This window comes from Penaeus vannamei, chromosome 37 (assembly GCF_042767895.1).
Source record: "Penaeus vannamei isolate JL-2024 chromosome 37, ASM4276789v1, whole genome shotgun sequence".
Taxonomy (NCBI): Eukaryota; Metazoa; Arthropoda; class Malacostraca; order Decapoda; family Penaeidae; genus Penaeus; species Penaeus vannamei.
Window position 1 is genome coordinate 24,161,958 of NC_091585.1, and position 24,000 is coordinate 24,185,957.

Sequence of the window (24,000 nt, forward strand, 5' to 3'; positions counted from 1 at the left end):
CCGTACAATCACTCAAGTCTGTGGCCGTACAATCACTCAAGTTTGATGTATGTATATAAGGCTATTGTGGTATGAAAATGACTACTGTGGTATGTAAATATGACCACTGTGGTATGCATTCCCGACCGCTGTGGTATGTAAATATGACCACTGTGCTATGTATACACGACCACTGTGCTATGTATTCATAACCACTGTGCTATGCATAAGACTATTGTGGTATACATGAATGGCATACATACGACACGCACAGGCCAACCCCCCTTCGCCACAACCACCACCTTACCCTCCCCCCGCCCCTTCCTGAACCAGCCGGAGCTCCCAAAACGGTTCCCGAGGACTCCCGAGGACTCCCGAGGACTCCCAAAGACCACGCAGGACATCCAGCCTTCGAGAGAGCGATGTACAAAAGGATTTAGATGAATGAAACACGCTGCCCTCTCCCCCCTACCCCCCCTCTACCCCGACCGCGCTATCGCCATCGCTTATCTAAACGGAATTTACGCTTATCTGCCGGACGTGCAGAGAGGGAGAGGGAGAGGGAGAGGGAGAGGGAGGGAGGGAGGGAGGGAAGGAGGGAGGGAGGGAGGGAGGGAGGGAGGGAGGGAGGGGGAGGGGGAGGGGAAGGAGGGAGGGGGAGGGGGAGGGGAAGGGGGGAGGGGGAGGAGGGAGGGGGAGGAGGGAGGGAGGGAGGGAGGAGGGAGAGAGAGAGAGAGAGAGAGAGGGGGTAGGGAGAGGGAGAGGGGTAGGGGTAGGGGTAGGGAGGGAGGGAGAGGGAGAGAGAGAGAGAGAGAGAGAGTGTGTGGACGGGGAGGGGGAGCGAAGGCTCTGATAACGAGCTCGTGTGGAGAATTGCATTGGAAGGTGCATTGAACTTTTTTTTCTCCTTTTTTTTTGGGGGGGGGGGCGGGGTGATATTTCGGAATAATTAAGGACGTATTCTATTTTTTTCGTCGACTTTCTCGTAGTATAATCTATCAGCACAGGCAATACGACGTCAACAACAACAACGATGAACACAGACAGACTCATACAAACAAACAAAAATAAACACAAAACAACGACCCCTTTTCCGCAAGCTCGTTCAAATTTACAAAAAAAATCAAAACCCGAAAAAAGACAAAAAAAAAAAAAAAAAAAATTCAAGCCAAGACCTGCACTTCGCAAACCGGTCACGTCCTTCCCTCCTGCGCTCCCCTCCCTCCTCCCTCCTCCTCCCCTACCTTCCCTCCTCCCCCTACCATCCCTCCTCCCTACCTTCCCTCCTCCCCCTATCCTCCTCCCCCTATCTTCCTCCTCCCCCTATCTTCCTCCTCCCCCTATCTTCCCTCCCCCCTACCTTCCTCCTCCCCCTACCTTCCCTCCTCCCCTACCTTCCCCCTCCCCCTCCCCTCAGATACCCGTCCGCGCGCCCCGAGGACCGAGCGGTCGGACCCTATACAGCCCGGCGCCGCGACCCGTGACTGACCATCGACGGAGAAAGCATGGGAAGGACCCCGCGAAAGTGACACCGGCGAAAGTGACACCGTTGCGAGTGACACTGTTGCGAGTGACACTGTTGCGAGTGACACTGTTGCGAGTGACACTGTTGCGAGTGACACTGTTGCGAGTGACACCGTTGTGAGTGACACCGTTGTGAGTGACACCGTTGTGAGTGACACCGTTGTAAGTGACACACTGAGACTATCTAAACGTGACACTGCCTGACCTGACGTTGACGAAAGCGACGCCACGGAGAGACCCCAAGTGGCAGCAAGGGAAGACCACACACGCAAAAAAGGTCACACATTAAGACCATTTGACAAGCCCCCAACCCCCACCAACATCCACCAACCCTCCCACCTCAACCCCCCACCCCCAATCTAACACCCACCAATCCTCCCACCCCCATCCTAAACCCCACCAACCCCCACCCCCATATCTAATCCCCCCGCCCCCCCAAACCCCGCGTGACTCCCACCAACAGTCAAATCCAAACCGGACTTCACGCCGCAGTACAGACACATGTCCCAAACACGATTAACAATCAAATACCAATCTAGTAACAAAATGCCAATCTAATACCAATCAAGCTGCCAATCCCATACCAATCTAATGCCAATTAAAGGCTAATCAAAAGGCAGTCTTACCCGACGCGGTCATTAATGAATTGATCACCGAATATAAACCGATAACTGGCTTGGTCACAATCCGGTACATTCCCCCTTCTTTCTACTCCCCCCACCACCTCAAATCCTCCCTCCCCTCCCCTCTCCTCTTCCCTTACAATCGTTCTTTCCCCTTTCCCCTTTCTTTCTCTTTTCCCCCTTTTTCCCTCTTCCGCTTAACCATTCCCGCTCACCTCTGTTTTCCTTACAATCGCTTTCCTATTTCCTTCTCATCCTCTTTCTCCTTTTCCTTTCTTTCTCTTCCTCTTCCCTTTTCCCTTTTATTTTTCTTCTCTTCTGTCTCTTCCCCTTCCTTTCCTAACACTTCCATCCTCCCTTCTCCCATTACCTCTACTCCTAACCCATCCCTTACCCTCTCACCGTCTCCCCTATCCCACCCTTTCCCCTATCCCTCCCCTCCCTCTCGCTCTCTGTCCCCTATACCTTCTTACATCCCCCCATCCCCGCGAGACTCCTCCCTCCCCATCCCTCTCTCCCTTTCCCTCCACCATCCCTTCCCCATCCCTTTCCCTCCCATCCCCTCCGCCATCCCATCCCTTTCCCTCCACCATCCCTTCCCCATCCCTTTCCCTCCCATCCCTTTCTCTCCCTCCCCATCCCTCCCCTTCCACCCTCCAACCCTCCCAAACCCCGATTCCCCCGCAATGCCCCTCCGAGTGCCACGAGCGACAACCAACCGCGGAGGTCATCCATGGCACTGCCGGCACTCGTCGCCACAGCCGCGGATTTGCACCGATTCCCCCTTCGCCGAGACGTGGGCGGGCGGGATGACGGCGTATAATGATGGAGCGGAATTGGGCATTAATTCGGAGGGGATACCGCACCTACGAGGAGGGGGAAGGGCGGGACGGGATGGGATGGGAAGGGATGGGATGGGAAGGGAAGGAGGAAGGGCGGGATGGGAGGGAGGGAGGAAGGGCGGGATGGGATGGGATGGGATGGGAGGGAGGGAGGTAGGGAGGGAGGGATGGAGAGGGAGGAAGGAAGATAGGGAAGGATGAGAAATTTAGAAGGATGGAGGGAGAGAAGAGGAAGGAGGGAAGGAAGGGAGGGCTCAGGAGAAGGGAGGTGGGCATCTTAGGAGGGAAGGAATCTAGAAGGGGACTTGGGATGAAAAGGAGAAGGGGGTAGGAGGCTTTGAAAGGAGGAGCAGGGGGCATAAGAGAGAGAAAGGGAGGGAGGGCCTCGGAGGAGAGGGCCTACGAGGAGAGGGAAGAGAGGCCCTAGGGGTGCGTAGAGTGAAAGATATGAAGGGAGAGAGGGAGGAGGCCCTAGGGAGAAAGAGAGGAAGGGAGGAGGGTCTAGGAGGAAAGGGAGATGAGGGGGGCATAGTAGGAAAGGAGAAAGGGAAGGAGGCTTAAGAAGGAAAAAAAGGAAAGGAATACTTGTGACGAAGGGGTCCTTAGGAGATAGGGAAGGCAGGAAGGAGGGAAGGAGGGAGGGAGGGAGGGAGGGAGGGAGGGGACAGGCCGAGGAAGCATGTCAAGAGTTATATAACATTAAGTACGTCATTCTTCATGTTGTAAAGGAGGGATACACTTGACCATAATTTTCAAAGATGGCCGCAATAAAAACCCTTTACTTTCTCTCAAAAGAATGAAAAAATAAAATAAATTGGGAGAGCAAGAGAGCAAGCGCGAACGAAAGGGACAGGGGCAAGGACATGGACAGGAACAGGGAGACAGGGACAGATTTTGGGAGAGACAGAGAGACCGACAGATTTAGGGAGAGAGACAGAGAGACCGACAGATTTTGGGAGGGAGAGAGAGACAGGGACAGATTTTGGGAGAGAGAGAGAGACAGGGACAGATTTTGGGAGAGAGAGAGAGACAGGGACAGATTTTGGGAGAGAGAGAGAGACAGGGACAGAATTTGGGAGAGAGAGAGAGACAGGGACAGATTTTGGGAGAGAGAGAGAGACAGGGACAGATTTTGGGAGAGAGAGTGAGACAGGGACAGATTTTGGGAGAGAGAGTGAGACAGGGACAGATTTGAGGAGGGGAGACAGGGGTAGATTTTGGGAGAGAGAGACAGGAACAGATTTAGGAACAGACTGAAAACAGGGTTAAAGACAGGAACAGAAACACAGAGAGGGACAGGGACAGAGAAGGATAAAGGGGACGGGGACATGAACTGAAAAAAAAGATCAAAGACAGACACAGATAAAGGAGCAGACAGGAACAGGGAATGAGAAGGGGATAGGCAGAGGCAGGAGCAAAGACAAAGACAGAGACAGAGATAGAAGAGTAAAGACAAAGACAGACAGATAGAAGAGCAAAGACAAAGACAGAGATAGAAGTGCAAAGACAAAGACAGAGAGATAGAAGAGCAAAGACAAAGACAGAGACAGAGGCAGTGTCACATAAACAGACAAACAGTGGACAAATCCAGGGACAGGAAAAAAGAGACAGTAGAAGGTGCAAAGACAAAGACAGAGGCAGGAGCAAAGAGACAGAAACTAAAACACAAAAAACGACAGCGAAAAATAACTCAAACAATAATAAAAAAAAACGCCACAGAATCCCACCTCCTTCCGCCCCCCCCCCCAAAAAAAAAAAAACAGAGACTAAAAGACAGAAAAACGACAGCCAAAAATAACTCAAACGCTAAAAAAGACGCCACAGAACCCCACCTCCTTCCCCCTCCAAAAAAAAAAACGGAGATCGAAAGGCAGAAAAACGACGACCAAGAATAGCTCAAACAACAATAAAAAATAAAAAAAAAGACGCCACAGAATCCCACCTCCTTCCCTTCGGCTAAATTCGGCTAAATAGTCTCCATTCGCTCGCACAAAAGAGGTGATCAAGTCCAGCCAACATCCGGGGCCTCGGAGCGCACGTGGCCGCAGACTTTGGTTCGAATCCTTCCGCGGCTTTGTCTGCTTGGCTGCCTTTGTCTGCCTGCTTGTCTGTCTGTCTGTGTCTTTGTCTGTCTGTGTCTTTGTCTGCTTGGCCGTCTTTGTCTGCCTGTCTGTCTGCTTGCCTATATGCTTGTCTACCTGTCTACCTGCCTGTCTGTCTGTCTGTCTGTCTGCCTGCCTGCTTATCTGTCTGTCTGTCTGCCTGCCTGCTTATCTGTCTGTGTCTGTGTCTCCGTCTGCCTGCCTCTCTTCGCTGGACCCTGGATCATCTTTCCTCCTTCCTCATTCTCTCCCTACTTTTTGTTCCCTTCACTTCCTGCATTACTTTCTCCATTCTCTCGGTTCCTCTCTTCCTTCCCTTCAACTGTCTTACATCTCTTGCTCTCTCTTCCTCTATTTCATTTTTTTTTATTTCATTTTTTCTCTATTCCTCCCTTCATCTGTTCCTCTACGCTTCTTCTTCTCTTCTTTTCCCTTCGTCATCTTTCGTATCTTCCTTTATTCTTCCTATTTCTATCCCACCATCACCTGTTCTTTTCTTTCATTCTTTCCCTTGACCTTCGCCCCTCTCTCATATCCCTCCTCTTCCTCTTTCTCTTCCTCTCCCTCTCTTACTGTTTCCCCTATTCTGTTATTATCTTTTCCTTCCCCTATTCACCTTCCCGTTCTTCCCTTCTCTTCCTGGCTTTCGCTATCTTCTTCCATTCCTGTCCTTCCGTTATTCCACTTTTCTTTACCCTGTCATTTCGAAATTACTCCCTCCCTCTCCCTTCCCTTCGTCACCCTGCCATTTTTTCCCTTTTACCCCTCTCTTTTTACCCATTATTCCTTTCCCTCTCTTCCTCTAATCCTCTTCCTTCCTCCCTTCTCCCGTTTCCCCCTTTCTGCCTATTCTTTCCCTTTAGTTTCTCTCAACTTCGTTTATTTCATCTTCATAAGAGCCTTCCCTTCCCTTCTCCCTCCCTCCCCTCTTCCTATTCGCCTTCTCTCCTTCCCTTCTCTCCTTCCCTTCCCTCTTCCTCAACCTTCGCCTTCTCCTCCACCTCCAACCTCCCTCTCACCTCCTCCCTCTCCCTCTCACCTCTCCACCTCCCTCGCTTCCTCCACTCCCTCTCACTCCCCCCTCCACTCCCTCTCACTTCCCCCCTCCCCCTCCAGGCAATCGCGAGTTGCAACTGGGCATGTTGCAAGGGGCACCCCATCCATAACCACAATTGGGTCGCCGTTTTCAGCTGAAGCAGCAGAGATGGGGAGGGAAGGAGGGAGGGAGGATGAAGGGAAGGCATGAAGGAAGGGAAGGGAGGATGAAGGGAAGGCATGAAGGAAGGGAAGGAGAGAGATAAAGAAAGGGAAGGGAGGAAGGGAGGGAGGTAGGGAAGGAGGGAGGGAGGGAGGAAAGCAAGAAGGGAGGGAAGGTAAGGTAAACGGGAGAAGAAAGGAGGAATTAAGTATGAAGGGAGGAAGCAAGGGAGGGAGGGAAGGAGGACGGGAAAGTAAGGAGGGAAGAAAGGAGAGAGGAAGGAAGGCATGAAGTGCAGAAAAAGGGGAAGTAGGGAAGAAGGAGAGAGAAAAGAAACAACGGAGAAACAGAGAATAGAAGGACGATGAAGGAGAGTGGGGGAATAGGGAAACCGGGCGGAACGGAAGTACCAGACCAGAAAGCGAGAAAGAAAAAAAGGAAAAAAGAGGAGACAGGAGAAACTTTAAACATCCGAGAACCAACCCCTAAAAAAATAACAACAACAATAATAAAATGAAAAATAAATCAATAAAAACAAAAGCACCCACGGGGAAAATACGGCATAGAAAACGCATCACCAAACCTCCCCCTCCTTCCCTCCCTCCCTCCCTCACTCGCCCCTCTTCCGTGACTCTGTAACACCCCCTCTGTCCCCTCTCTCCCTCCCTTACCATCTCCCTGACATCTCCCTCTCCCTCCTCCCTCCCTCCCTCTCCTCCCTCGTCCTCTCAGTGTGGACTCTGTCCCCTTCCTCCTCCCTCACCATCTCCTCTTCCTCCTCTCCCTCCCTCCCTTCCTCCTTCCTCCCAGGGTCATCCCTCCCTCCTTGCCCTCCTCCTCCGCCTCTCCCTCCCCCCCAGAGTCATCCCGCACGCACCCCTACCTCCGCAGTGCCACCGAAAGGGACCCCCGCCCGCACCCTCCAACGGCCGGCACAACACCGCCCCATAACGCAATGCCGCCCCCGACGAGGAATCGCCCCGCGCTCGGAATTAAAAGCTGTCACCTTCACTCGACGCGGCCAAATCATGTAAAGCCTCATAGGGTACGGAGGGAGAGAGGGGGGGAGAGAGGGAAGGGGACGAGGGAGAGGGAGAGAGAGGGGGGGGGGGGGGGGGAAGGGGGGAGGGGGACAAGGGGACGAGGGAGGGAGGGAGGGATGGAGAGAGGGAGGGGGACAGGGGGAGGGAGGGGGACGAAGGAGAGAGGGAGAGGGAGAGGGAGGGGACGAGGAGAGAGAGAGAGAGGGAGGGAGACGAGAGAGAGAGAGAGAGAGAGGGAGGGGACGAGGGAGAGAGAGAGAGAGAGGGAGGGACGAGGAGAGAGAGAGAGAGAGAGAGAGAGAGAGAGAGAGAGAGAGAGAGAGAGAGAGAGAGAGAGAGAGAGAGAGAGAGAGAGAGAGAGAGAGGGAGGGGAAAACGAGGGAGAGAGAGGGAGGGGGACGAGAGAGAGAGAGAGGGGGGGGGACAAGGGGACGGAGGGAGGGAGGGAGAGGGAGAAGGAGAGGAAGAGAGAATGAGAGTGGGAGAGAAGGAGAACGAGGGAATGCGGGCGCGAGTAAAAGAGAACGAGGGAGAGAGAATTGCGAGCGGGAGAGTGGAAAAAACTAGAACAATACCTATTATTCAGTGTAAATTTTAGCCACCTTTCTTTGCAATGCTCTCTTTCTCTTTCTCTCTTTCTCTTTCTCTCTTTCTCTTTCTCTCTTTCTCTTTCTCTCTCTCTCTCTCTCTTTCTCTCTCTCTTTCTCTCTCTCTTTTTTTCTTTCTTTCTTTCTTTTTTTCTTTCTTTCTTTCTTTCTTTCTTTCTTTCTTTCTTTCTTTCTTTCTTTCTTTCTTTCTTTCTTTCTTTCTTTCTTTCTCTCTCTCTCTCTCTCTCGTCTCTCCTTCCTTTTGCAACAACAAAATCGTAATTATCCCCCTCTCATTTTCCTCTACTTCCTCCTCTTGCATAATAAAACAAACACACCCTGTAATTACCACCCCCTTCCCTATTCCCCTGCTAAAAAAAATCGAAATAAAACACAAAAACACACCAACCCCACCAACCAACCCTTTTCCTCCTGGCAAACAAAAACAGCCTTTACCAACAAACTTCCACAACAATAACAATAACAAGCTACAACAAATACAAAAAGAAGCTACAACGAATACAAGCTATAACAAAACCAACCTTACAACAAAAACAAGCTATAACAAAAACAACCTTACTATAAAAACTAGCTACAACAAAAAACAACGCGCCACCCTAAAGTTACAACAAGCTACAACAAACAAACAAAACAACAACGTCACAACACCAAGCTACAACCACCACCACAACCACCACCACCAACGCCCCTGCCCCACCCCTGTTCTTGCGTGGAAACGTCTCCACTCATAATCTATCAACCCAGCAGTCCATGCCCTCTTTTACCGCTCATAAACATCCATAACACACACAACCGACACAGCTATAACACCGACAAACTAACACAAAATTTTTAAAAAACAAGAATTATGATTATAAACCCGTCTCGATTCTCATCTCGGGGCACTAGACTCACTCGACTCGACTCACTGACTCACTCACTCACTCATCCGCCCACTAATTTACTCGTCATATACACACGGCTCACAGTCTCTTATTTACTGACATTCATCACACTAACTTGTTCCTTATATTCGCCATCTACCTTTTCCCTCCATTTACCTCCCTCTCTCTCTCTCTCTTCTCTTTCCACCCCCTCTCCACTCTTTTCGCTCCTCCCTCTCCCTTCCCATCCCCCTCTCCCCTTCCCCTCCATCCCTTTCCCCCCCCTCTCCCTCTCCATCCCCCTCTTCTCCTCCCTTACTCTCTCCTTCTCCCCCCTCTTCCCCTCCCTTTCCCTCTCCTTCTCCTCCCTCTTCCCCTCTCTTCCCCTCCCTTTCCCTCTACTCTTTTCCCTCTTTCCCTCTCCCCTTTTCCCTCTCCCCCTCTCCTTCTCCCCCCCTCTCCTTCTCCCCTCTCCCTCTCCCTCCCTTCACCTTGCGTGGAAATGACCCAAGGTGTCAGGGGCGGCAATGACGGAGCGTGGAATGGCGTGCATATCGGAGGGGAAAATGAGAAGGGAAGAAGAAAGCAAGAAAAGAAAGAGGGGAGGGGGAGCGAAAAAAGGAGAGGAGATAAAGGGAATGACCGATAAGACGAGGGGGGGGTAGAAAAATAGAGAAGAGGGATAGACAAAGGGGGAAGGAGCAATGTAGGAACGAGAGGGAATGGTTAAAAAATAAAAAGAAAGGGGTAAGAGAGAGAGAGAAGGAGAGGGTGAGGATGAAGGGAAGGGAGAGAAGAAATAAAGATAAAAGAGAAAAATGAGAAAAAAAACAAGATGAAGAACAATAGGAGGAGGAGGACGAGGAGGAGGAGGGAGGAGGAGGAGGAGGAGGGAGGAGGAAAGAAAAAGGAAAACAAGAACAAGAAGTAATAGCAACAGGGGAGGGGTGGAGGAGGCGAAGCAAAAGAAGCAACAGAAGAGACAGAAGACGAAGCTAAAGAAAAAGAAGAAATCCCTCCCCTTTTCCTCCCCCTCTCCCCATTCCCTCCCCTTCCCCTCTCCCTCCCATCCCTCTTCCTCTCCCTCTCCCAGCCCTTCGCCCGTGCAGCATCCACGTCACAGCGGCAGGGCTCATCGGGGCACACATATTTACTCCGCATTAACAGATTACGGGCCTCGCTTATCAGAAGGGATGGGAAAGGGGGAGAGGGAGAGGGAGAGAATGAAAAGAGGAGAGATGGGGAGAGGGAGAGGGAGAGGGAGAGAATGAAAAGAGGAGAGATAGGGGAGGAGGGGGTGGTGGTGTTGAGAGACGGAAAAGGATGGGGAAGTGGAGGTGAAGGAGGAGGAAGAAGAGGAGGTGCAGGTAAAGAAGGAGGAGGAGGAGGAGGAGGAGGAGGAGGAGGAGGAGGTGGGAAGAGGAGGAGGAGAAGGTGGAAGTGGAGGAGGAAGAGGAGGAGGAAGGAGGAGGAGGAGGAGGAGGAGGAGGAGAGGGAAGAAAAAAAGGAAAAAAAGAACTAGAAAGAAGAAGGATAGGAAGAGGATGAAGAAAAAGAAATGGAAAAAAAAACAGGGAGAGAAAGGGAAAAAAGGATGAAGAGCGAAGGAGACGACAGAGCAAGAATCCAGAAAGAAGAAGCGAAGAAGGAACGGGAGCGGGGGAAGGGGGGGAGGAGGAGTAGGAGGACGCGCGTGACCCCGAGAGAACAATAAGGACGAGAATCCATCGGAGGTTAAAGCTGCCTCCATCCTTATGAAAGACGACCCTCGCGTCACGGCGGAGACACCCGGACACACCTCCTCCCCCCACCCTCTCCCTCTCTCTCTCTCTCTCGGGCGTGCGTGCAGGCGCGGGGGGCGGGTGGGCGTGAGGACAAGTGGGCGTGTGGGGGGCAGGCGAGGCAGCAAACATTTCGCATGACAATACAACGACGGGCGCCCAATGACACCGGTCCCCCCCTCTCCCACCTCCTCCTACCCCCTCCCCCCGTGTATCAGGCAGTTGCAGAGGGCCACATCTTGCAACGTGGACCAGGGCGCTGTCGTTGCAACTGCACTATACCTGCATCTTTTCACTCTCAAGGTCCTGGCAGCGTCATCACCACAGTCACCATACTTTTTTTTATTATTAGCACCCCGTTTCCGAAACAACGCCCCCTCATCCCGGGGCACAATACCCCCACCATCCCCTTACCCCTTCACCTTCACCATACCCACTGCCAATGCCCATCACTAATCCCGCCACCAGACACATCACCCCATCCCTCTCTGCCATACCCATCCCCTTCTAACACCCCCACCCCCACCAATGTTACCCATCCCCATCCCGCCACCCCACCCCCACAACTATCCCCACAACCCCCTCCACCCCCATCCCGCCAACCCACCCTCACCACCCCCACCAGTATTCCCCACAACCATCCCTCCCACCCCACCCCCACCAGTATTCTCCACAACCATCCCTCCCACCCCACCCCCACAACTATCCCCACAACCATCCCTCCACCCCACCCTCACCACCCCCACAACAATCACCCAAAACCCCCCTCCACCCTCACCCTCACCCCAACAACCCCCCTCCACCCCACCATTACCCCTCAACCCCCACTCCCACCCTCACAACCCCTCAACCCCCCTCCACCCTACAACACCCCACCCCCCACACCCCCAACAGACAGCAATCTCCGCCGCTCGAAGATCTCAAACCCGGACTCCTAACACTGAACTTTAGTGACCCTAACTCCGTCGCCTAAGTTAATGGGGTTCCCTCCTTAGGCGAGACGCGCGGAGGGAGAGAGAGGGAGAGGGAGAGGGAGAGGGAGAGGGAGAGAAGGAGGGAGAGGGAGAGGGAGGGAGGGAGAGGAGAGAGAGGGAGGGGGAAGAGGGAGAGGGAGGAGGAGGGAAGGGAGGGAGAGGGAGGGAGGGAAAGGGAGAGAGGGGGAGGAGGGAAGGAAGGAGGGGGGGAGGGAAGGAAGGAAGGAGGGGGAGGGAGGAGGGAGGGAGAGGGAGAGAGAGGGGAGAGAGAGAGAGAGAGGGAGAGAGAGAGAGAGAGAGAGAGAGAGAGAGAGAGAGAGAGAGAGAGAGAGAGAGAGAGAGAGAGAGAGAGAGAGAGAGAGAGAGAGAGAGAGAGAGAGAGAGAGAGAGAGAGAGAGAAAGAGAGAAAGAGAGAAAGAGAGAAAGAGAGAAAGAGAGAAAGAGAGAAAGAGAGAAAGAGAGAAAGAGAGAAAGAGAGAAAGAGAGAAAGAGAGAGAAAGAGAATGATGGAAAGAGAAAGAGAAAGAGAAAGAGAAAGAATAAGAGAAAGAGAAAAGAGAAAGAGAAAGAGAAAGAGAAAGAGAGAGAAAGAGAATGAGCGGTGACAAGATGGCGTCGAAGGTGATGATGACGATGACGAAAATGACGGTAATGAAGACGACGATGAAGGTGATGAAGACGATGATGCTCAATATGTCGCTGGTGCTGCTGACAAGATTCTGCTGCTGATGATGACGATGGTGAAGATAATGCTGATAACAACAATATTACTGACGACGACGATGATCCTTATGATGAAGATCCCGCTGCTGTCGACGATGAGAGGGAAAGGGGATATGGAGAAGGTGAGAGAAAGAAGAAAAAACAAGAAAATGAGATAAGAGCAAGAAAGAAAGAATTCCCCCACTCTTCCCACTCACCAACCAACCCCCCTCCTTCCCACTCACACACCCCTCCTAACCACTCACCACCCCCCTCCTTCCCACTCACCAACCCCCCTCCCCTCCTTCCCACTCACCCCCCCTCCTTTCTAACCACTCACCGACCCCTCCGCGCCCCTCCTTCCCACTCACCAACCCCCAATCTAACCCCTAAACCCTAATAACGAAACACCCCTTTCTCCCCCACCCTCTCCCTCCCTCCTCCCCCTTCTCTTCCCTCCCCGCCCCCCCTTCTCTTCCCTTCCCTCCCTTCCCTTCCCCTCCCTTCCCTTCCTTCCCTTCCCTCCCTTCCCTTCCCTTCCCTTCCCTTCCTCCTTCCCTTCACCTCCTCCTTCTTCCCTTCCCTTCCTTCCCTTCCTTCCTTCCTTCCCTTCCTTCCCCTTCCCTTCCCTTCCCTTCCTTCCCTTCCTTCCCTTCCCTTCCCTTCCTTCCTTCCCTTCCCTTCCTCCCCATCCCCCGTAGCATACCTTAAAAGCGAGAATAGCCAATCCCCTGGAGTACCTCGGCCGCGATTGGCCAATCTCCCCGCGCTGATGGGAACGCCCCCCCCCTTCCCCCCAGCCCCCTTCCCCCCAGGTAACGCGCCTTGAAGAACGCCCCCCCCGACTTGGTAACACCGGCGGCTATCCTCGTGGATCTCTGGCGAGGAAACGATAGGATCTTTCTTCTATTTTTTTTTTCTTCCGTTTTTTACTTTTTCTTCCGTTTTTTACTTTTTCTTCCGTTTTTTACTTTTTCTTCCATTCTTGATCTTTTTCCTCCATTCTTTATCTTTTTCCTCCATTCTTTATCTTTTTCCTCCATTCCTTATTGTCTGTTTCCTCCCATTCCTTTCTGTTTCTTCCCTCCCATTCCTTTCTGTTTCTTCCCTCCCATTCCTTTCTGTTTCTTCCCTCCCATTCCTTTCTGTTTCTTCGCTCCCATTCCTTTCTGTTTCTTCCCTCCATTCCTTGATCTGTTTCTTCCCTCCTTGATCCTTTCCTTTCTGTTTCTTCCCTCCCATTCCTTTCTGTTTCTTCCCTCCCATTCCTTTCTGTTTCTTCCCTCCCATTCCTTTCTGTTTGTTCCCTCCCTTTCCTTTCTGTTTCTTCCCTCCCATTCCTTTCTGTTTCTTCCCTCCCATTCCTTTCTGTTTCTTCCCTCCCATTCCTTATTGTTTCCTTATTTTTTCTTCCATTCTCTATCTTTTAAAATCCCCCTCCATCCCACTCCCCACCCACCCCTCCCCCCAAATCCCCCTTCTACCTCCCCCCCAAGAGCAGGCGCCTCAAAGCCCAAGACTAATGTCGGAAATGTTTGCGCGCCAGGGCCTCGTATACAACGGCTTTACAAAGGCCTTATCCGGACTATTTAACGACGCCCCCCACCCCACCCGCGCCCTTTGCCCACCCCCTTACACCCCCTCCTCCATCCCCTCCGTCCCTTACTCCTTCTCCGCCCCCTCCGTCCCTTTGCCCCCACCCTTACTCCCTCTTACTCCCCTCCCTCCATCCCTTTGCCAGCCTCTCCCCCTGCCCCTGCCTCTCCCCTTCCCTCCCTCTACACTCCTCAGCACTATACCTTTTGCCCCTCGCCCCTCCCTCCCTTACTCCCTTTACACTCCCTACCCATCCCCTTTACCCCTTCCCCTCTCCCCTTTACACCCCCTACCCATCCCCTTACCCCTTCCCCCTCCCCCTCCCTCCCTTAACACTCCGCCTATACCTTTTACCCTCCCCTCCCTCCCTCCCTCCCTGCCTTCACACCCCTTACCCATCCCCTTTACCCCTTCCCTCTCTCCCTTTACACCCCCTACCCATCCCCCTTTCCCTTCCCCCACCCACCCTCTTTACCCCCTCCCCCTCCATTTACACCCCTACCCATCCCCTTCCTCCCTTTACACCCCCACCCCTACACCCTTTGAAAGACAGGATCCCAAAAACCAGAATTAAATCAATAAGTAATTTAATGAGCGGCCTGTCCAATAAAATCGAAATCAGTTTATCACCGGGGCGCTAATGATTAATACACTAATAAAAAGGATAATAAATGCAATCAAGTTCTAACAAGACCTTTGTATATTGAGCAATAAAATTTTGCAACTGGCAAAAAATAAACATTTATTGTTTATAAAAAATAGCAATAAAAACTTGGTGTTTAAGGAAAAAGAAGAGAGGATAGGAGAGAGAGCGAGAGCGAGAGCGAGAGCGAGAGCGAGAGAGAGAGAGAGAGAGAGAGAGAGAGAGCGAGAGAGAGCGAGAGCGAGAGCGAGAGAGAGAGAGAGAGAGAGAGAGAGAGAGAGAGAGAGAGAGACAAGAGACAGATAAGAGACAAGAGACAAGAGACAAGAGACAGATAGAGAGACAAGAGATAGATAGAGAGACAAGAGACAGATAGAGAGACAAGAGACAGATAGAGAGACAAGAGACAGATAGAGAGACAAGAGACAGATAGAGAGATAGAGAGATAGAGAGATAGAGAAAAACAAAGCGAATGAGAGAAAAAGATAGTAAGAATGAAAAGAAAAAAACAGACAAAACACCAAACAGAGAGAAGCAAGACCCCTCTCCCTCCCCCCTCCCCCCTCCTGACCACACACTTGGCCGGGCGCTTCAGACCTGATATCCCACAGTCCAGCCCTCACGCCTCACGCCCGCCCCCTCACGCCCACCCACCCATTAAAAAGCCGATTCGTCCATCCACCGCCCCTCGCTCATAATCCTCTTCTTCCCCTTACCGCTGTCTATTTTTTTTTTTTTTTATCACTCTTATTCCTTCTTTATCGTATATCATTTGTTTCCGTTTCGCACACATTTTCTCTGTCTTTTTTTCTTGTATCTTTATTTTTTCCTACTTCACTTTTTTTCTTTTCTTCTTATGCGAATTTTGCATATTTTCACCCGTCCGTCCATTTATCTCACTCTCTCTCTCTCTCTCTCTCCGTCCACTCTCCGCCCGTCTCTATCCGTCTCTCTACCCACCCGTCCGTCCATTTACTTTCCTATCCCCTCCGTCTGTTCGCCCGTCCGTCCATTTATCCGTCTCCTTTTCTGCCCACCCGTCCGTCCATTTATCCACCTCCTCCTCTATCCTCTCCGCGTCTCCGCTCGTCCTCTTCCGTCTCTTCCTCTTTCCGTCCATTCTATCTTCTTCCTCCTTCCTCCTCCCCTCCTCCTCCCCCCTCCTCCTCCACCTCCTCCACCTCCTCCGTCCGTGCCTTCCTCCCCTCCTCCTCCTCCTCCTCCCCTCCTCCTCCTCCTCCTCCTCCTCCTCCTCCTCCTCCTCCTCCTCCCTCCACCACCTCCCCTCCTCCACCACCTCCACCACCTCCACCACCTCCACCACCTCCACCACCTCCCCTTCCTCCCCCTCGTACCCCCTCCTCCTCGTCGTCCCCTCCCTCCTCCTCGTACCCCCTCCGCCCCTCTATCCGCCTCCCCACCCACCTGTTTTTAGCACTCTCCCCCGCGATCCATCCGCCTCCGCACCCCTTTGGCATAACCAGTTCTACCTTGCTCTCCGTTTCTAATCCTCTTCCGGCTAATTCTATCCTATTACGGTGTTACTTCCCATTCTTTTTTCTTTTGTCCTCTCTCTTTCTCTCTCTCTCTCTCTCTCTCTCTCTCTCTCTCTCCCTCTCTCTCTCTCTCTCTCTCTCTCCCTCACTAACTCCCTGCCCTCCCTCTCTCTCTCTCTCTCTCTCTCTCTAACTCCCTCCTCCTCCCTCTCTCTCTCTCTCTCTCTCTCTCTCTCTCTCTCTCTCTCTCTCTCTCTCTCTCTCTCTCTCTCTCTCTCTTCCCCCTTTCCGTCTAACACTCAATCCTGGCCACTGCACCTCATCAATCTTCTTCCCTTCTCATTATCTCCTACAGAGCCCCCACCCTTCTGCTCTTCTCTTCTCTTCTCTCTTCGTTCTGTCTCTTCTGATTGCTTTAAACTTTTTTTAAAATATTTCCCTTTCTTTCTTTACGTTTTTTTCTCTCTTCTTATCTCTACCTATTCCTCCATTTCTCTCACATATATCTCTTTCAATCCTCCCGTCTCTCTCTCTCTCCCTCTCTCTCTCTCTCTCTCTCTCTCTCTCTCTCTCTCTCTCTCTCTCTCTCTCTCTCTCTCTCTCTCTCTCTCACCCTCCCTCTGCTTTCAATCCTTCCCTCCCATCCTTCCCTCCCATCTCCCTCTCCTATCCTCCCCATCCCCCACAGCTATCCACGAAGCTCAAAACCAAAACAAAACCAAAACAAAACAAAAGCGAGCGGCCGTGCGCGTCCCCGCCTCCCTCCGCACGCGACCGCAGCGCCCCGTAACCCTGTTTTCTTTTTTTTGAGCTTTCTTTTTTCTTTTCTCTCTCGTCCTCTTTCCTCTCCCTTCCCTCTGTCTTTCCCCTCTCCCCTTCCCTTCTTTCCTCCTCCCCTTCCTTCTTCCTTTTCCCCTTTTCTCCCTTTCCTCCCCTCCCCCTTCCTTCCCTTTTCCCCTTCCCTCTTCCTTTTCCTCTCCCCTCTTCCTTATTCCTCTCCCTCCCTCCCTTTCCTCTCCCCCTTCCTTCTTCCTTCCTCTCCCTTCCTTCTTACTTTCCCTTCCCTCTTCCTTTCCCTTCCTCTCCACTCCTTCTCTATTCCCCCCTTCCTCATTCTTCCCTTCCCTCCTTCCCTACTTCCTTTCCCTCTTCCTATTCGCCCTCCTCTCCCCCACCTCCCCCACCTTTCGCCGCCGTGTCCCAGTCCCCGAGAAACGAGGCTGCCCTCGGCGTGGCGTCGCAGGGCCTCCGTGACGCTGCGTAAGGCCCTTTCGTCACGCTGCGCCGGGAGGAGGGGGGAGGGGGAGGAGGGGGTGTGAGGGGAGGAGGAAAGGAAGGAGGAGGAGGAGGAAAGGAAGGAGGAGGAAGGGAGGAAAGGAAGGAGGAGGAAGGGAGGAAAGGAAGGAGGAGGAGGAAGGGAGGAAAGGAAGGAGGAGGATGGAGGAAAGGAGGAAGGAGGAGGAAGGGAAGAGGAGAGGTAGAGGGATGAGGAGGAGGAGAGGAAGGGAAGAGGAGGAGATTAAGGGAAGAAGAGAAGCAGAGGTAGATGTAGAAAGAAAAGAAGCAATAATCCTCGGGGACGCAAAGGGAACCGTCCAAAGGCGAGAGAGAGAAAGAGAAAGAGAAAGAGAAAGAGAGAGAGACAAAACCTCCGCGTGGAGACAGGACGAAGTCGCACCCACAACACGGACAGAAAAACAAACGCATTAAGAGTACCAAAGAGAAAACAAGGCAGAAACAACGAAGTCGCAACGCACAACAGAAAAAAACAGCCAACGCATTAGGCACTTTAAAAAATAAATAAAACAGAAACAACAGCAAACGCAAACAGAAAGCAGGACATCTTTTCCAAACGTCACGAGAAGCACTTCAGCAAAGACCAACAACCAGGCAACCGAAGCGGATATTTTCCCCAGCAACAGTCAAAGGGAAACCAGAGAGCAGCAGCAGCAGCAGGCAGAAGACAGCAGCAGACACGAACAAAGCGGAGCAGCAGTAGTAGCAGCAGCAGAAGAAAGCAAAGCGGAGTGACAGAGACAGAAGCGGAGAGCAGCAGACGAAAGCAAAGCGGAGTGACAGAGACAGAAGCGGAGAGCAGCAGACGAAAGCGAAGCGGAGCGACAGAAGCAGAAGCAGACAGCAGCAGATGAGAGCAAAGCGGAGCAGCAAAATCAGCTGTAGACGAAAGCAAAGCCGCTCCGGTAATATCAGCAGCAGCAGACAGCAGCAAAGCAGACCGGCAAGAACAGCAACAGACAATCAAACAGCAGCAAAGCGAAACTACAAGGAACAGACATCAACACACAAGAGCAAAGCGGAGCGGCAGCAGAGCATCAACAACAGCAACAGCAGGCAGACAGCAGACAGGAGCAGACGGCAGCAGACGGCAGCAGACAAGAGCAAAGGCCTGGAACACGGAGCCCGGATGATTAAAAGTGACCAGAACGTCAGGCATAAGAATGAAGCCGAGGAATCCTCCGAGACCTTGCAAGAGATGGAGGGGGGGGGAGGGGAGGGGGGGGGAGGGGAGAAGTGGGGAAATGGGGGAAAAGGAATGGAGAAACAAAGGGGAAGGGAAAAGAGAAAGAGAAGAAAGCCAGGGATGGAGAGGTGGATTGGCAGAGAGAGCGAGAGAGAGAGAGAGAGAGAGGGAGAGGGAGAGGAATGAGGGGGAGGAGAGAGAGAGAGAGAGGGAGAGAAAAGAGAAAGAGAGAGAGAAAGAGAAAGAGAAAGAGAAAGAGAAAGAGAGAGAGAGAGGGAGAAAGAGAAAGAGAAAGAGAAAGAAAGAGAAAGAGAAAGAAAGAGAAAAAGAGACCTAAAGACTTCGAATTTCTGAAACCCGAATGAAAGGAACTTCAGCAGGGAACATCGTACCCAAAAGCTGACCAATGAAGTAACAACAACAACAACAACAACAACAAAAAAGAAAAAAGAAAAAAGAGAGAGAGAAAAAAGAAAAGAAATAAAAAAAAAAGGCTGAAATCTTCCTCTCAATCGCTCCCGGACAACCAAGAACATCGGCAATCTAATAATAGAGAAGAAAATGTCGCCGAGACGGTCCAAGCAGTTTCCGGACGCAGGCACAAAGACACGCAGGGGACGCAGACAAAGATAGGCTCAAGGACAAAGGCATAACGAGACACAGACAGGCAGATACACGTGCACAGACAAACAGACAGACACACATTCTCTCTCTCTCTTTCTCTATCCCTTACTCTCTCCCTCTCCCCCTCTCATTCCCTCTCCCCCTCTCATTCCCTCTCTCCCTCTCATCATCTTCCTTTCTTGTGGTAAGATGGTGCTCGGGCATCTTAGGAAGACTGTGTCGGTATTTTTGCACTCAAATACTAGGAAGTTGAGGCGTGTATGTAAGGTCTTTGATATTTTTGTTTGTTTGTTTGTTTGCTTGCTTGCTCGCTCGCTTGCTCGCTTGGTCGGAAGTAATTTGTGCCAGATCTTCATTTTGAGGTTTTGAGATGTTGTTCACTGTATGTTGGACGGGCGACAGGGGAGGGGAGGGTAGGAAGTGTGTGTGTGTGTGTGTGTGTGTGTGTGTGTGTGTGTGTGTGTGTGTGTGTGTGTGTGTGTTTGCGTGTGTGTGTGTGTGTGTGTGTGTGTGTGTGTGTGTGTGTGTATGTGTGAGAAAGAGAGAGAGAGAGAGAGAGAGAGAGAGAGAGAGAGAGAGAGAGAGAGAGAGAGAGAGAGAGAGAGAGAGAGAGAGAGAGAGAGAGAGACAGGAGAGAGAGACAGAGAGAGAGACAGAGACAGAGAGAGAGAGAGAGAGAGAGAGAGAGAGAGAGAGAGAGAGAGAGAGAGAGAGAGAGAGAGAGAGAGAGAGAGAGAGAGAGAGAGAGAGAGAGAGAGAGAGAGAGAGAGAGAGAAAAGTGACTGAGTGACTGTGTGAGAGCGTCAGCGTGATGGAGTGGGCGCCCCCTCCGTCAGGTCTGAAGTGAGGCGCCCACTCCGTCAGTTCCGAGCGGCGCGGAGGGGGGGTGAGGATCCTGTCGTACAAACGCGGAACGAATTATGAGTGTCGAAGGGACGCCATCGCTCTCCTCACACCCTCACCTCTCACCCCTTCCACTCCCTCACCCTCACCCTCACCCTCACCCTCACCCCCTCCCCTCCTCTCCTATCCCTCACCCTCACCTCCACCCTCAGCTTCACCCTCTCCCCTCCCTCCACCCTCCACCCTCTAACCCCCTTCTCTCCTTCAAACCCAACCCCCATTCACCCCTTTCGCCCTACCCCCCCCCCTCTCTGCTTCAAACCCATCACCCCAGAACCCCTTACACCCCCCTACCCCCCGTCTTTCATTTTCTCGAAAGAAGACAGAAAAAAACAAAATCCGACGAATAATTAAAGAAAAAAAAACAAACAAATCCAACAACAAAAAATGAATCACGAAACAAGATAACACAATACACCTTTCCTCCCTTCCCCTCTTCCCTCCTCCCCCCTCATCCACACGCAAAAAAAATTATAATAAATAAATAAAAATAACACTAATAACGACAAAGAAAAATAAAGTGGTTAGTTCCCGCACGAAAACGCGATCTCCCAGCGAACGAAAAATGCGAAACACGACAAAGTAATTTGCCCGGATAAAATGTAAGGCAAGAAAGAAAATAGTCAAAATAAAAGGAACTGGCAGCGGCCATGTTGGGTAGGAGAGGCTGGAAGCGAGAGAAAGGAGGAGGGGGAGAGAGGGGGGAAAGGGAGGGAGGGAGAGAGAGGGAAAGGGAGAAAGGAAGAGGGAGGGAGGGAGGGAGGGAGGGAGGGAGGGAGAGAGAGAGAGAGAGGGAAAGGGAGAGAGAGAGAGAGAGAGAGAGAGAGAGGGAGAGAGGGAGAGAGAGAGAGGGAAAGAGTGGGGGAGAGAGAGGGAGAGAGGGAAAGGGAGGGAGGGAGGGAGGGAAAGGGAGGGAGGGAGGGAGGGGAAATGGAGGGAGGGGAGGGAGGGAGGGAGGGAGGGAGGGAGAGAGAGAGAGAGAGAGAGAGAGAGAGAGAGAGAGAGAGAGAGAGAGAGAGAGAGAGGGAGAGAGAGAGAGAGAGAAAGAAAGAGAGTATATGGAAAAGAAGGAAGATAAGAGGAGGAAGAAGGTAGAAAGGAGAGAAGAAAGTGGGGAGAAGGGGAAAGAGAAGAAGAGGGAAAGGGAAAAAATAGGGACGGGAATAAAGGAGACCAGAGGAAGTGAGAAGAGAGAGAAGGACAAAGGGGAGGAGGGAAAGGAGGAAGAGAAAAGGACTAAGAAAAATTATGAAAAAACGAGAAAGGAAGAAAGAAAAATAAGTTTAGACGGAAGAACAGAGGAGAAAGGGAAAACATGGTGACAGAAAATGAGAAAAAGTGAAAAAAGTTGGAAATCGGGTCGAACGCAAGGGAACCGAGAGAGAAACAACAGGAAAACAAGAATGAAAAGAGAAAAAAAATAAACGTGCACAACAAGAGGCTCGGAACGCGGGATAGGGGGAGAGTGGAGAGAGGAGAGAGGAGAGGGGGGAAGAGGGGAAAAGGGGAGAAGGAGAGGGGAAGAGGGAAGGGGGGAAAGAGGAGAAGGGAGAGGGGAGAGGGGGAAGAGGGGGAGAGAGGAGAAGGGAGAAGGGAGAGGGGGAGAGGGGGAGAGGGGGAGAGAGGCATCAGGGTTGTTTTCGTTGTCTTTCGGAGAAAAATATCGCCATTATTTTATCTTATTTTCCTTACGTAATTCCTCGCTGCCGCGCTTAAAAACATACAATTTCTTCTCTCCCATTTCTATTCTCCTCCTTCTTCTTTCTCCTCCTCCTCCTCGTCCTCGTCCTCGTCCTCGTCCTCGTCCTCCTCCTCTTCTTCTTCTTCTTCTTCTTCTTCCCCTTCCTCCTCTTCTTCCTCTTCCTCCACCTCTGACTCCTTTCTCTCGTCCCGTCTCCGTTTCGCTCATTCTTCCCTCTCTTTTCCTCTTCCCCCTTCCCTCCACCACCTCCACCTCCTCCTCTTCCTCCTCCTCCTCCTCCTCTTCCTCCTTCCTCTTCCCTCCTTCCACCGCATTTCCTTCCTCCCGGAGACGTCCCGCTCGCCCGTTTGAAATTGAAATTGAAAATATTTATTTAGCCATAAAATTCCAATTACACGAGACAAAATAAACAAGGACGACGACGACCGCCGCCGCCGCCACGCTCTCTCTCTCTTCTCCCTCTCTCACCTTCTCCCCCCCATCTCTCTCCCCCTCTATTCTCCCTCCTCTCCTTCTCCTCTCCTCTTCTCTCCCTCTCCCTCTCCCTTCCCCCTCTCTTCCCTCCCTTCCCTTTCCCCCCTCCCCTTCCTCCCCTTCCTCCCTCCCTTCCTCTCCCCTCCCTCCCTTCCTCCCCCTCCCTTCCCTCCTCCCCTTCTCTCCTTCTCCCTCCCTCCTCTCCCTCCCTCTCCCTCTCTCTCTCCCTCTCCCTCCCTCTCTCCCTCTTCCCCGATATGAAAACTCCTCCAATTTATCCGAGGGAAACGGGATCACTTTATATTAGTTTCACTTTATATTAGTTTCGCGTTTTCTGAGCATTTAATGTGTCGTCTTAAGGTATTGTCTTTGAGGCGGTGTTGGGGGAATGGCGCGCGTTTGGGAGTGAGCGCTGGCGACGTGAGGGAGAAAGAGGGGGGAGAGTGAGGGAGGAGGGGGAGATGAGGAAGGAGGAGGAGAGAGAGGGGGGAGAAGAAGGAGGAGGAGGAGGGAGAAGGAGAAAAAGGGGGAGAGGAAGAGGAGGAGGGAGAGACGGGGGAAGAAGGAAGGAGAAGGAGGGGGAGAAGAAGGAGAAAGAAGGGGAGAAGAAGGAGAAAGAAGGGGAGAAGAAGAAAGAGGGGGAAGGAGGAGAAAGAAGGGGGAGAAGGAGAAAAGAAGGGGGAGAAGAAGAGAAGAGGGGGGAGAAGAAGGGAGAAAGAGGGAGGAGAAGAAGGATATCGGTAAGAAAGATGTAAACTGAAATGAGGGGAAATCTGCAATCGTGCGGGAATGAAAATGGATAAATCTGAAATCGCGGCTGAGGGGGGGGCATGGGGCCTGAAATCGGTGTGGGGGGGCGGGGGATATCAAAATCTACAATCGTACGGGGAATGAAAATGGATAAATCGTGAAATCGAGGGGGGGGGCGGCGGGCGTCCTGAAATCGGTAGGAGTGGTGTAAGCTGAAATCGGTGTGTGTGTGAGGGAGGAGGGTATCAAAATCTACAATCTTGGAGAAATGAAAATGAACAAATCTGAAACCGAGGCTGAAGAGGGCTCATGGGGGGAGAGAGAGAGAGAGAGAGAGGGAGAGAGAGAGAGAGAGAGAGAGAGAGAGAGAGAGAGAGAGAGAGAGAGAGAGAGAGAGAGAGAGAGAGAGAGAGGGAGAGGGAGAGGGAGAGGGAGAGGGAGAGGGAGAGGTGCAGAGGGAGGGAGGGAGAGAGAGGGAGAGGGAGAGGGAGAGGGAGAGGGAGAGGGAGAGGGAGAGGGAGAGGGAGAGGGAGAGGGAGAGGGAGAGGGAGAGGGAGAGGGAGAGGGAGAGGGAGAGAGGTCATGGGGGGTGGGGGGGGGGGCGTCCTGAAATCGGTACCCCGGGGCTGTCAATCACCGAACCGCACCCGCAGCCCACGAGGCGCATCCACCCGACTCCGGTGACGTGGGCGGATCCGCAAGACTCTTTCTGGCCTCGTTCTTCTCTTTCTTTTTTCTCTTCTCTTTCTTTTTCTTGTTATTCTTGTTCTTTTTTGTCATTTTTCTTCATTTTATCATTTTTTAATCATCGTCTCTGACTTCATTTTCTTATTATTCTTGGTCTTTTTTTCTTTTTCTTCATTTTACCATTTTTATTATTATTATTTATTATTATTACTATTAATATTACTATTATCATTATTACCACCATTATTACTACTTTTATTATTATTACTATTACTACTACTTTTATTGCTATTATCATTATCATTATCATTATTATAATCATCATCATTATCCTGTCTTCTTTTTATTCCTTTCCCTCCTCTCCCTCTTCTGTCTTCTCCCATCTACTCCCTGTTCCCACCCCT